Below are 11,169 nucleotides of genomic sequence, written 5' to 3'. Positions count from 1 at the left end.
CCCGATACAACGATGACCTGCACCACCACCACCACCAGTATAATCCATCATCACCAGCACAAACCACCATCACTAACACCAAAAAACCCACCAACCATATCATTACGACGGCGATAGTCAATACCAACACCAGTATCGCATCATCATCACCGATATCACCAGCATCAGCACCACCACCACCAACACCATACCACCACCACCACCACCACCACCACCACCACCACCATCATCATCATCATCATCATCATCATCATCATCATCATCATCATCAGCAGCAGCAGCAGCAGCAGCAGCAGCACGACGACGACGACGACGACCACTACCACCATACCTACAGCCGTATCTATCTCTCCTACCTGTAACAATCATCGTTACGATCACATCACTCTGAATATTGTAGTAGTGCTAACAAGGGCAGGTAAGGTGGAGAAGTGTTAAGCAATTTTGCAGAGCAGTTAAACCTAATCAGTGATTAAAAATATACACCCCTCTACCATCACCGCAACCACTCGAGTAGTACAAAGCAAATCAAGGTGTTTTAACACCGATACGTGATTTATAATTATTACAAAACACCCACTTGTTTTAAATTACTATTGACGATATCACGAACAGAATCAAACATTTATTTCCACACTTCGATTTCAAAGAAACGAATTTTAGGATTTACTCTCTCTCTCTCTCTTTCTCTCTCTCTCTTTCTCTCTCTCTCTCTCTCTCTCTCTCTCTCTCTCTCTCTCTCTCTCTCTCTTTTATTTGGTTTTCTCACCATTTTATTTCCATTCGCTTTGCAATGTTCAAATCATTGACAAAGTTAATCATGTCATTACTGTGTGTAAGTATTGTACTTAGCGCTATCTCTATCCTGATTGAGCTGTCCTATGACCATACTTATACCAGGTGTGACATCCCATCTTGTTAGAGGTATGCTTTAAACTGCTTTATCTCATCCTCTGTCTCCCGTTCCTTTCTAAAACGGTAGGGTATGATGTGAGGGATATGTGACTTTTTTTTAGTAGATCGAGCATCTGCACGGAGTTCTTTTATTGTGTCTTCTACATGCGCATGAGGAGTTCATTTGTAATCCAATCGCCAATGTCCTTTCTTCTTCTAAATCCCTCCCGCACATGCTCATCTACCAAAATATTTGGTCCCAGTCGAAATCAGTTTTGCCAGTCATCCTTTCGGGGTCGAAAAAATGAAGTACAGCCAATAAAGATATCGAAATGACTAACCTATAAAACAAATTTCAAACCTTGCGCCTATACTAAAATCTGTTTTGAAATGCTATGCAATATATATTATATACACTGGAACTAGATGAACTCAGTCGATTAGAACTCATTGTGGTTAAGGTAAGCATAAATGATGTGAGTACCAGCCAAAAATTGTGCACCAATGACTTGTCGGCTTACCATCCCTTATCATACAAATTGGAATCATCCTCAATGAATTTTACTTGATGTATTTTGCTTGTTCAAAATTTGCGTCAGTATGGTGTTGGTGTTTAGTCCCAGGTCAGCTTCGATCAACCAGCGCTACGGTCAAGAGTCTTGAGCCTGTAATCATCCCCATATTGTGTATGTCCGAAACTACCTTGCTCAATATTTCCATCTTTATTTAAGACACTTGAGTACGATTTGAGAGTGACCTGGCTGTTATTTTTAGCTGGTCACCAGCTTGTCGTGTTGGTATTGATTATCGTTGTATCGGCTCGGTGTCCATGAATTATAACTTCCCATACAATGCTACGCCTATTCCTGTAGCCATGGTAGAGACACTTAATTCACTTCGTTATCATATGGTCGGCATGATAACGGCGATTGTTCTGGATGTTATTGTTTAACTTCATATCAACATTGATGTAGCAGATTTATGATCAAAGGTATTTTATACGTGATCAGGACTACATTAGACAAAGAATTATTTCCTTATTTAAGACAGCAGAATGTGGTTTGATTGTTGTTGTGATGGTAGTCTCGCTATGGCGATAGGTTGGATGTGGATTCGGATCGTGTGAGTGTGACGTAATAAAGGCAGTAAGCGCATTGTCGATATCGTTGGCTTTGTAAATATTGTCGCAACAGTGATGTTAGTAATGCTGGTGCTGAGGGCGATAGTGATCGTGTGAAAGATGACGATGATGATCTTACGCGTTGCCGATGTTCTTAAGGAATTATGATGATGTTCAGAGGAATATGGTAGTGAGATAAAGGAGGCAATGGTTGCAGAGAAAAAATTCTGATAACGATGGGGATTACGACTACGGTAGTAAGTGTTACATTACTATGGAAATAATTGACGTTTAGACGTTTATATTCTTGTGAACGTGAGCGGCTTAGCGGTCAGGTTTTTCATCTCACTATCATAAAGATATGGGTTCGATTTTATTTGGCCAGACTGCATATTCTATCCTTTAGCAAAGCAGTTTATTTCACATTATTCTAATCTAATCACTTGAAATGATTACCAATCAAGTTCGAGTGCAGCCATCTCTTCCTCCATTTGTGCTTTCCTGGTTGTTCCACTGGTTCAAGGGAGACCGAGAGGAGTCTGTACCCACTCGCAGGTACACAGACACCTAAGACAATTAGCAATAAGCATTTGCTGCTTTGCGTGAATAACTTGCATCACGACAATTTCTTTGCAGAGACAAGCGGTAGTCAGCCATGGTATTTGCGTTCCACCTTCCTTGATACCTAGTCTCCATGGTCTCAATTTCTTGGTGGAATCTTTCTCTTTACGCATGATTTATTTTACTACGATTTTCAGAGAAGTAGTTCAGTTGACTGTGTAGAAATACTGGTAGCAGAGTCTGTACAAATTCTTCATAATTTGATGAGTTCCTCTTTCCCAGGAAATTAGACACAACTGCAACCAAAGCGTTCCATGCTTCATTTTCAGACATGCTCTCAAAAAACTACTCGTCCAGCAATAACCGTAATTTTCTCACAAGACAAAGCTGGACATGTTCGGCTTCAGTATTTCAAACAGTCACTATTTCAGTGTTTCAATGTGATTTTGTTTCGCTGCCTAAGTAAAGTTTATCAACCACAAATATAGAAGGAGACACTGGGGCTGCTTTTGCATTTTCTTGTCTCACAACTGGTCGTATGTTTGAAATACAAAACATGTATTCAAGCCAGTTGTCACCCGAGGAAAGCATTTTCATACTTGTCAACAGTTATAAAGTAACTGCAGATTCATGATAGAAAAGTTCCATAAAGAGCATGAACCTTTCCCATCTAGTGAAGATGCTTCTCTATAGCATTGTGGGCTACATTATTATAGCTGATTTTCAGATTTTTTGCCGGAGAGTGTGATAGTTTTGATATGTTTCGTTCTTCTAGTTGGTTGTCGTATGATCGTTGCGTTCAATCTAATACTACCGTGTTAGACTCTCCTATTAAATGGCTATTTAATTTGACTACGATGAATTCAAAATCTTCAGTCAATAGCTAGCTACACTTTGTTCATTAATACTGCCTTCAATTTTCAATTTTCCGAATCTACTTCTTTTTTATTGTGTATTTAAATGGTATTGTAATATATTTTGCAAAATCGACTGAGTAAATAACAGCTGACAAGAGACTAATACGAAAATGATAGGAAAAATAGAAAGAGTTAAAGAATGAAATATAGGTAGTCATTATGTTGCTTAAATACGGAAAATAATGAAAGAAATAAGTATAGATAGATAGATAGCAAAAAAGAAAGAAAGAATGAAAGACAGATAGATAAGAGAGAAAGAAAGTGAAGGATACAAATTAAAGGAGAAAAAGATGTTTTTCCACCACATTACTTAAAAATTAAAGTTAAAATCTTACTGAACAACGAGACAGAAAGTACAAACAGTGGAGATAGAGATACCGAGAGAAAGAAAAGTAGAGAACTATTTAACAAGGGAAATGGAAGGCGAGAGAGAGAGAGAGAGAGAGAGAGAGAGAGAGAGAGAGAGAGAGAGAGAGAAGAGAGAGAGAGAGAGAGATGGGAGAAAGATGAGATAATTTCTTTGTCAACTTCTTAAAGATCAAGAAAAGAAAAAAAAAGCTTCGATGAGACAGTAAAGTGTGTATTAAAGGTTTAGAAAAAGGAAGGGCCACCATAAGAAAGAGAAAGCAATAGGTGAATAGATAAATGTATACAAACACACGTATAGGCAAATCTCTTTTTCTATCTCTCTCTGTCTATTTGCGTGCTGAGGTGTGTGGTTTGGTGCGGTAGATGTATGTGTTTGTATCCACGTGTATGTATTTATATATGTGTATATCGAAAGATACACACACACACACACACACACACACACAAACACACACACACATAAAGAGAGAGAGAGGGGGTAAACGAGGGAGGGATTAAGAGAGAGAGAGAAAGAGGGAAAACGAGAGAAAATATCTTCTAAACATTGCTCAAAGCTAAAAGGAATAAAATAGGACGCGAGTGAACAGAATCAATTTTAGTTTAAACCAATATATAGCATGAAACTGTTTCTAAGATTAAAATAAATAAAATTGCTCACATTTTTTTTACTTTGTATTGTTTTATGTTTTTATGTTTAATTTTTTTTTTTTTTACCAAACTTACTGTTTGCATGTCTTGCTTTTTAAGTTTACAACAAAATTACTTTTTTCTTTTTGTTTTAGAAGATTTTTTTTCCATTTCATTTTGGTATATATGTCTTCTTTTTTTTAAATACAAAATAGCATAATGGTAAGAAAACAAAGAGTAAATACTTTATTTTCTTATATGCTATTTTTATTACTTTTAAAGAAAATAATATCGAATAAAGAAAGAACATTGCCGCCACCCCATCTAAAACCGTCCTAAAGAAAGTAAAAAGAAAAAGAAAGTAAAAAATAAAATTCTGGAATTGATGAGTAATACCAAATAGTTTAGCATCACCTAGCTATTCCCAGAATCTTGATCATGTCAATAGCATCTGCAGTATCTCTTTGCTTAATTCTAAACCTGAGGGATAAAGGAAACATAAGACAGAAGATTCTGGACAATATTCAGCAAAGACTAACGGTATCATGTAGTAGCTTATGTGGAAAAATTTAAATGAAATATACATAAATAAACTAGAAATTATCGCGAGGGAAAGAAACGAAGACAAACCTATTTATAAAGTAAAATGAAAGAAAAAAAATGGAAGTAAGAGAAATGGAAATTTTATAAAAGTTATTGATTACTTTAAGTTGAGTAAATGATAAAGTTGTGCAAAAGAAAGGTTGCTGAATTGAATTTTGAACTGGGTATATTACTGGTACATATTTTATCAATCGCATCTTCGGTTTGAAGTGGACAGACACATACAATGTGAATTATGTGACTAACTTCTAAAAGAATTATTTAAATTCTTCTCCAATTTTGTTAAGACCCTTTTTGTTTATTAGAACACGTCAGATACATATCTAAACATGCAAACACGCATATACTTACACATGCACACTGACACACTGATATAGATCGATAGATGATACCGCATTTCATCACCGTTGGTGTAACATTTATCTTATCATCTAAACTTCTTATATCAGCTTATTTTGTCGCTCCTATATATCCTTTCTTTCACACTTCACTTTTTCATTATCTTGTACGTCTAGTGATAATTTCGATTTGCTGTACTCATTACATGTCTATCTATTTGATTATAATGTGTGTGTATATATATATATATATATATATATATATATATATATATATATATATATATATATATATACATATAGATATATAGATAGATATAGATATATAGAGAGATAGATAGATGTACAGGCGCAGGAGTGGCTGTGTGGTAAGTAGCTTGCTTACCAACCACATGGTTCAGGGTTCAGTCCCACTGCGTGACACCTTGGGCAAGTGTCTTCTACTATAATCTCGGGCCGACCAAAGCCTTGTGAGTGAATTTGGTAGACGGAAACTGAAAGAATCCCGTCGTGTATATATATATATATATATATATATATATATATATATATATATATATATATATATATATATATATATGTGTGTGTGTGTGTGTGTGTGTGTGTGTGTGTGTATGTTTACACACACACACATATATGTATTATATATCACTAACCCCATAGCAATTGCTTGTCTCCTTTAAGCCTATAGCTATTCACTCCTTTCATCTAAGCGTTTAATTCTATTGTTCTTATCCTTTCAATTTATCCTTCTCTCACCCATTTCTTTGAGCCTCTCTCTATTCTCTGTTATATCTCTGATCATTAAGGTTTTCTTTGATGCTATTCCAGGAAAACCTACCCCAGTCGTTTGATGACACTGTACAATGATACAAACTCACGATCAGACAACTGTCTCGATACTCAAATTAATTAATAAGTTCAACTTCAAAAATGATATTATCAACTGATACACAACAGCTATCATTTTTACCCTTTCTTTTTTTTTTGCATGTTTTGTGGAACCTCCTACAAGAATATGAACTCCTCCCTCTAAACGATTTGTATATATAGGTGAATTTGTTCGAATGTTTGAAATGGCTATGAGTTTTCTGTTATATAATCAATAATATATAATCAATATTATATAATCATCGCTTATATTCATGTTTTACACTATTTTATATGATTCGTTTGACACATATGTTGTTGAAACGGCTGAAAACAAGGAAGAAATGTAGTACCAGTCCCTCCCTTCTTTTCCCTGGTCTCTCTTTCTCACTATCTCTGAATATATATATATATATATATATATATATATATATATATATATATATATATATATATATATATATATCTATATATATATATATATATATATATATATATATATGGGAGAATATACGAAAAAACAACAACAGACGAGGACAGGTGGTGTAAATAACAAAAGGATGTATTAGTATGACGCTCGGGAATACGGAAAGTCTTTGATGTTTCGAGCTACGCTCTTCAACAGAAAGAATACGGAGACAAGGAGAAAAACACGGAGAAAAAAAAATTGAATAGTGTTCAGTCAACGGTCAATATACACAAATGATAAGAAGATAAACAAAATTCTTTAAGACATCGTTAATGATACGTTACAATTGTTTCTGTACCAACTCTATTTTCAACGCCAGTTTACGCAAAACTTTACGTAATGTTTGCGATTTTAAGCATTAGAGAGGCAATACATCAAACTTGCATCAAAGGTGTACTGTCACATTGTGCGTCTTTCAGACCTTGTATTTTTGGCTCATATCGGAAGGAAACCAAAAAATGAGTGAAAGTGTGGATATGGAATGAATAAGTAGGTCGAGATTATGTAAGAAGTGGGGGAATCAAGGGGAAGGAAGGAAGGATACGCAGAACATAGAAAAATAACTAATAGGTATGTATGCATATTTCAAGAGTTATAATAATAATCCTTTCTACTATAGGCACAAGGCTTGGAATTTGTGGGGACAGGGATAGCAGATAAACGCAAATTAGGGTTAGCGAAAATTGAAGTATAATGTCAGTGATGTAACTGGATGCTGGTATTTAATATATAAAAGCTGTAAGAAACGTAAACTGACAATCGGACGAACATACATTCCTAAATAGAAGAAAGACATAATGGTAGTGGAGTAGGAAGAAGCGAACAGAGGGATGGTTTGTAGGGATATGTAGGGAGAACGTAAACGGATTATGGGGCCGTGGGCGGGTAGCTGTGGAATGGTAGAGGGTCACTCAGCAGGAATGCCTTATAGTATACTAGACACTGGGGTTGTTACAGTATGCTGGGGGAAGTATCTAGGTGTAAAGAATAAAGTATCTATGTGTGAAGGAAAAATAGCTAAGAGGTGGAGGGGGAAACAAATAATGTAAGTTTTGCAAATGTCCTGTAATATTTATGCGGTCACCGTATCAGAACTTCATTTCTTTTGTATATTATATTATCCCTATTGTGTAATATTGCTAGAGCTTCGGCTGTGCATAAATTGCATTCACCTCTTCCTCCCGTATATATATGGGAGCGCAGACGTCACAACAGACCAAGAAATCACGTATGTTGTCCTCCTCAGTTTTAAGTCCCATATCAACTCTGCCGGCGATGTGTTCTTATGCTTACTTTAGTTCTTAAAAGAGTGAACGTGATTATAAAATCTACGTTTAAATTGTGGCTTCTATGTAGTGGAAGGTATTATTGCCGGTAGTAACAGTGTCCCTATATATCATGTTCTTCCTAAGGCACTGATTGTCCAGGGGACACGTGGAAGGTGTTCGATAATTGCAAAACTGTGTAGGATCTTGCAAAGGCGGGATTTTATTAACTTATCTCAGTTCTGCCGAATTTCTGAATGGGGTGTCGTGTTGTTATCTACCTGCTGTCCGTAAGCGTCATTCTATAGAGGAGACAAAACTAATGGCATTCATTAGTCGGCAAAATGTAGAGTTTGGAAACTCAGACACGTTAGTAGTGACTTAGTGACCTCTGCTACTAGTGGTAAAAGGGGAGCTATATCTATCTATCTATCTATCTATCTATCTATCTATCTATCTATCTATCTGCCTGCCTGTCTGTCAGTCTCACTATCTGTGTGTCTGTTCAATTACACACACGCGCGCGCACACACTCACATACACACACACACACACACACACACACACACACACACACACACACATACACACGTATACATGCACACATGTATGTAAGTGCATATACCACACGCTTCGAAATATGTATGAACTGTTTCATTTGTGTTTGTATCTTGATTCTTTATCACACATACATACAGCCACGCGAGAAGATCAAAATTTATTTAACCATACGTGCTATTTTCATTGTGATCTCTAGTTACCAATAGTATGTACTTAAAACTATGTACACAATTATTGAGGGTCAAAAGTCTTCGTTTTGCACAGCAAGTGTGTCCTAGCTGTAGTTCTTTGCACTGGTTGTGTTCCGTTGCCGTTGTTGCCGTCTAGCCCTTAGTCAGTTTAAGATGAAAGTCGTTTCAATGAAAGCCTATCCCGTCTATTATTCCGACATCATATACTTAGGATTTAATAGACTTATTACTTTATGGAGTTTGACTATGTTTAACAAGCTGATCGAGCGACAACGTAGCACAACGTGGCGACAACGTAGCGGTACCCTTCTTGGTTTGTTGTATAAGCTACTGGCTTTAGTGGCCCCTTGCCATATCATAACACAACAGTATTTGAGCAAATGAATAAAGAAAAGATTTCATGCTGAACAGGATGCCAAGAAGATGACCTTGTGATATTGAACTTTCTTCCTTGCTAACCCAACCAATAGCATTACATTGAGTATGTTATTTCTTCCATCTAAGAGATGTACTTTTCATTCCTTTTTATTCTATTATGCAATGATGTTTTTTAGCCATTACGCGTACACAACGTCACGATGTTGGATTAAACTTTTCACCAACTTTCGTCGGGTAACTGCTTCTATTTATAGAATTAAATTGTTAAATTGTGAGGTGATTTATCTTTTGTTCCAGTTACTTTCCTTTGTCATGTAATTTATGTAACCTGACATATATTCATGGTACGGCTGTATCAAGAGCTTTCTACATTATTATCTTTATGTAGCCAGGTAAAGTCATATTTCTTCGTCTCTCGTCAAAGGCCTTTAACCTTTAGTTTTCAATGATCCTAAATCTTTTATGTTTCTACCAGGCATCACATATACAATGTTTATAATCGTTAATTTCAAATATGGATAAACAGTTATCTATACCACATATAAGTGCGATAGATAGAAGGAATAACTTGACATGTCATAGTAAGTTATTCCTACAAGCGAGTGATTAGCCCGATGGACTTGTGATGAACATTCGTAATTCAAACCGTCCCAGCAGAAGTGAATAGTTTTGCGAAAGTGAGACCTTTTAATGCTCCTTGGCAGAGATCAATATTTACTTTATTATTCACCACATAGTCAGAAATCAGCGATCAAACATTTAAACAATAATAACACAAATAAATAACCTTATATATCATTATTCTCTAAACTACGGACAATTCGAGGAGAAATATAATGCAAGGTGAGAGTTTCTGTCAATAAACTTGTAATATTAGTCAGGTAAACACCTCAGATTCTTTCGATATCTGTCCTTAAGTATTAAATATGTATTTATCTCACTGGTTATTCGCAGTACAAATCGGGTGTCACACAAACTACATTTCTAAAATCGTAGACAACTCTCTGAAACTACACGTGTTGATAACGAGTATATTACAGTTATTATAAAAGAATATTTGCAAATATATGAAACAAGAAAGAACTAAATCAAAACAAGGAATATTGTCTTCGTGCGAATAAGCTTACTGATCGTCTGAAAATTTTTGAAGTCTGCTTAATTAATGAATTCATTTTGAGTTCGAGAATAGAATGAATATCAATATCTGACTAGCAGCATTAAAATCTTGCATTTGCAAGTAATAGGATACCAGTAGTTGTGGCAGCCATAATTTACTCAAGAAAAGCACTTGACTAAGCAAACCAACAACAACCAGGAAACGAACATATGTTACAGAATTGGTTGACCATAAAATTATTCACAATGGCGCATAGCACGCGTATTCGCACACTCTCTCTCGCACACACACAGCTACACACACATGCACACAAACACACACACTGAGACCTAAATACTCACTTAGATAGATACGCACTCACTCGTATGTGTGTATCTATACACGGGCTCCGTTTGGTAATTGGAATAGCCTAACGAACTTGATTCGCCGGGAGCTTAAGTCGTGCTCATTGAGGTTCGTTACGTGATATCACGATATCAACGTATAATATGGACAGACGATACAGAATATATTGATTTCTATTGAGTGAAAACAAGACCCTAGATGTATATTAAGGAAAGAGAAACGAGATAACTCATACACAAGTTTGAACATCTTTTCATATGGCTTGGAGGCATGCAACAATAATGGCGTTTCAGATATAATTTCGCTAAAGTGTCACATATGAGAGAAGGAGAGAGGGCGAAAGCGAATAGAGATGGTAGAGAGAGAATGAGAGAATGAGAGAATGAGAGAATGAGAGTACTGATAAGAAAGCATAACTAAAATACGGAGAGGAGAGAGAGAGAAAGAGAAAGGGAGAGATAGCGAAAGTTTTATGTATATATGCATGTATGTGCTTGAGTACGTATATACACAGCATAGGATCACATGGCACTATATATTTGTA

The 11,169-nt window shown here is 36.0% G+C and overlaps 1 long non-coding RNA gene across 1 annotated transcript in view; it reads left to right on the top strand.

The window, feature by feature from the left end:
• The first annotated feature begins 2,056 nt into the window (after nucleotides 1–2,056).
• Nucleotides 2,057–11,169, top strand: part of LOC128248846 (uncharacterized) — a 29,975-nt gene continuing 20,862 nt past the window's right edge. Inside the window, exon 1 of the long non-coding RNA XR_008264968.2 lies at nucleotides 2,057–2,271. This is a non-coding gene — a long non-coding RNA (uncharacterized LOC128248846). The remainder of the gene's footprint in view (nucleotides 2,272–11,169) is intronic.

The sequence above is a fragment of the Octopus bimaculoides genome, chromosome 10 (assembly GCF_046866305.1).
Source record: "Octopus bimaculoides isolate indiv1 chromosome 10, ASM4686630v1, whole genome shotgun sequence".
Classification (NCBI taxonomy): Eukaryota; Metazoa; Mollusca; class Cephalopoda; order Octopoda; family Octopodidae; genus Octopus; species Octopus bimaculoides.
This window is presented reverse-complemented; position numbering and strand designations above follow the sequence as displayed.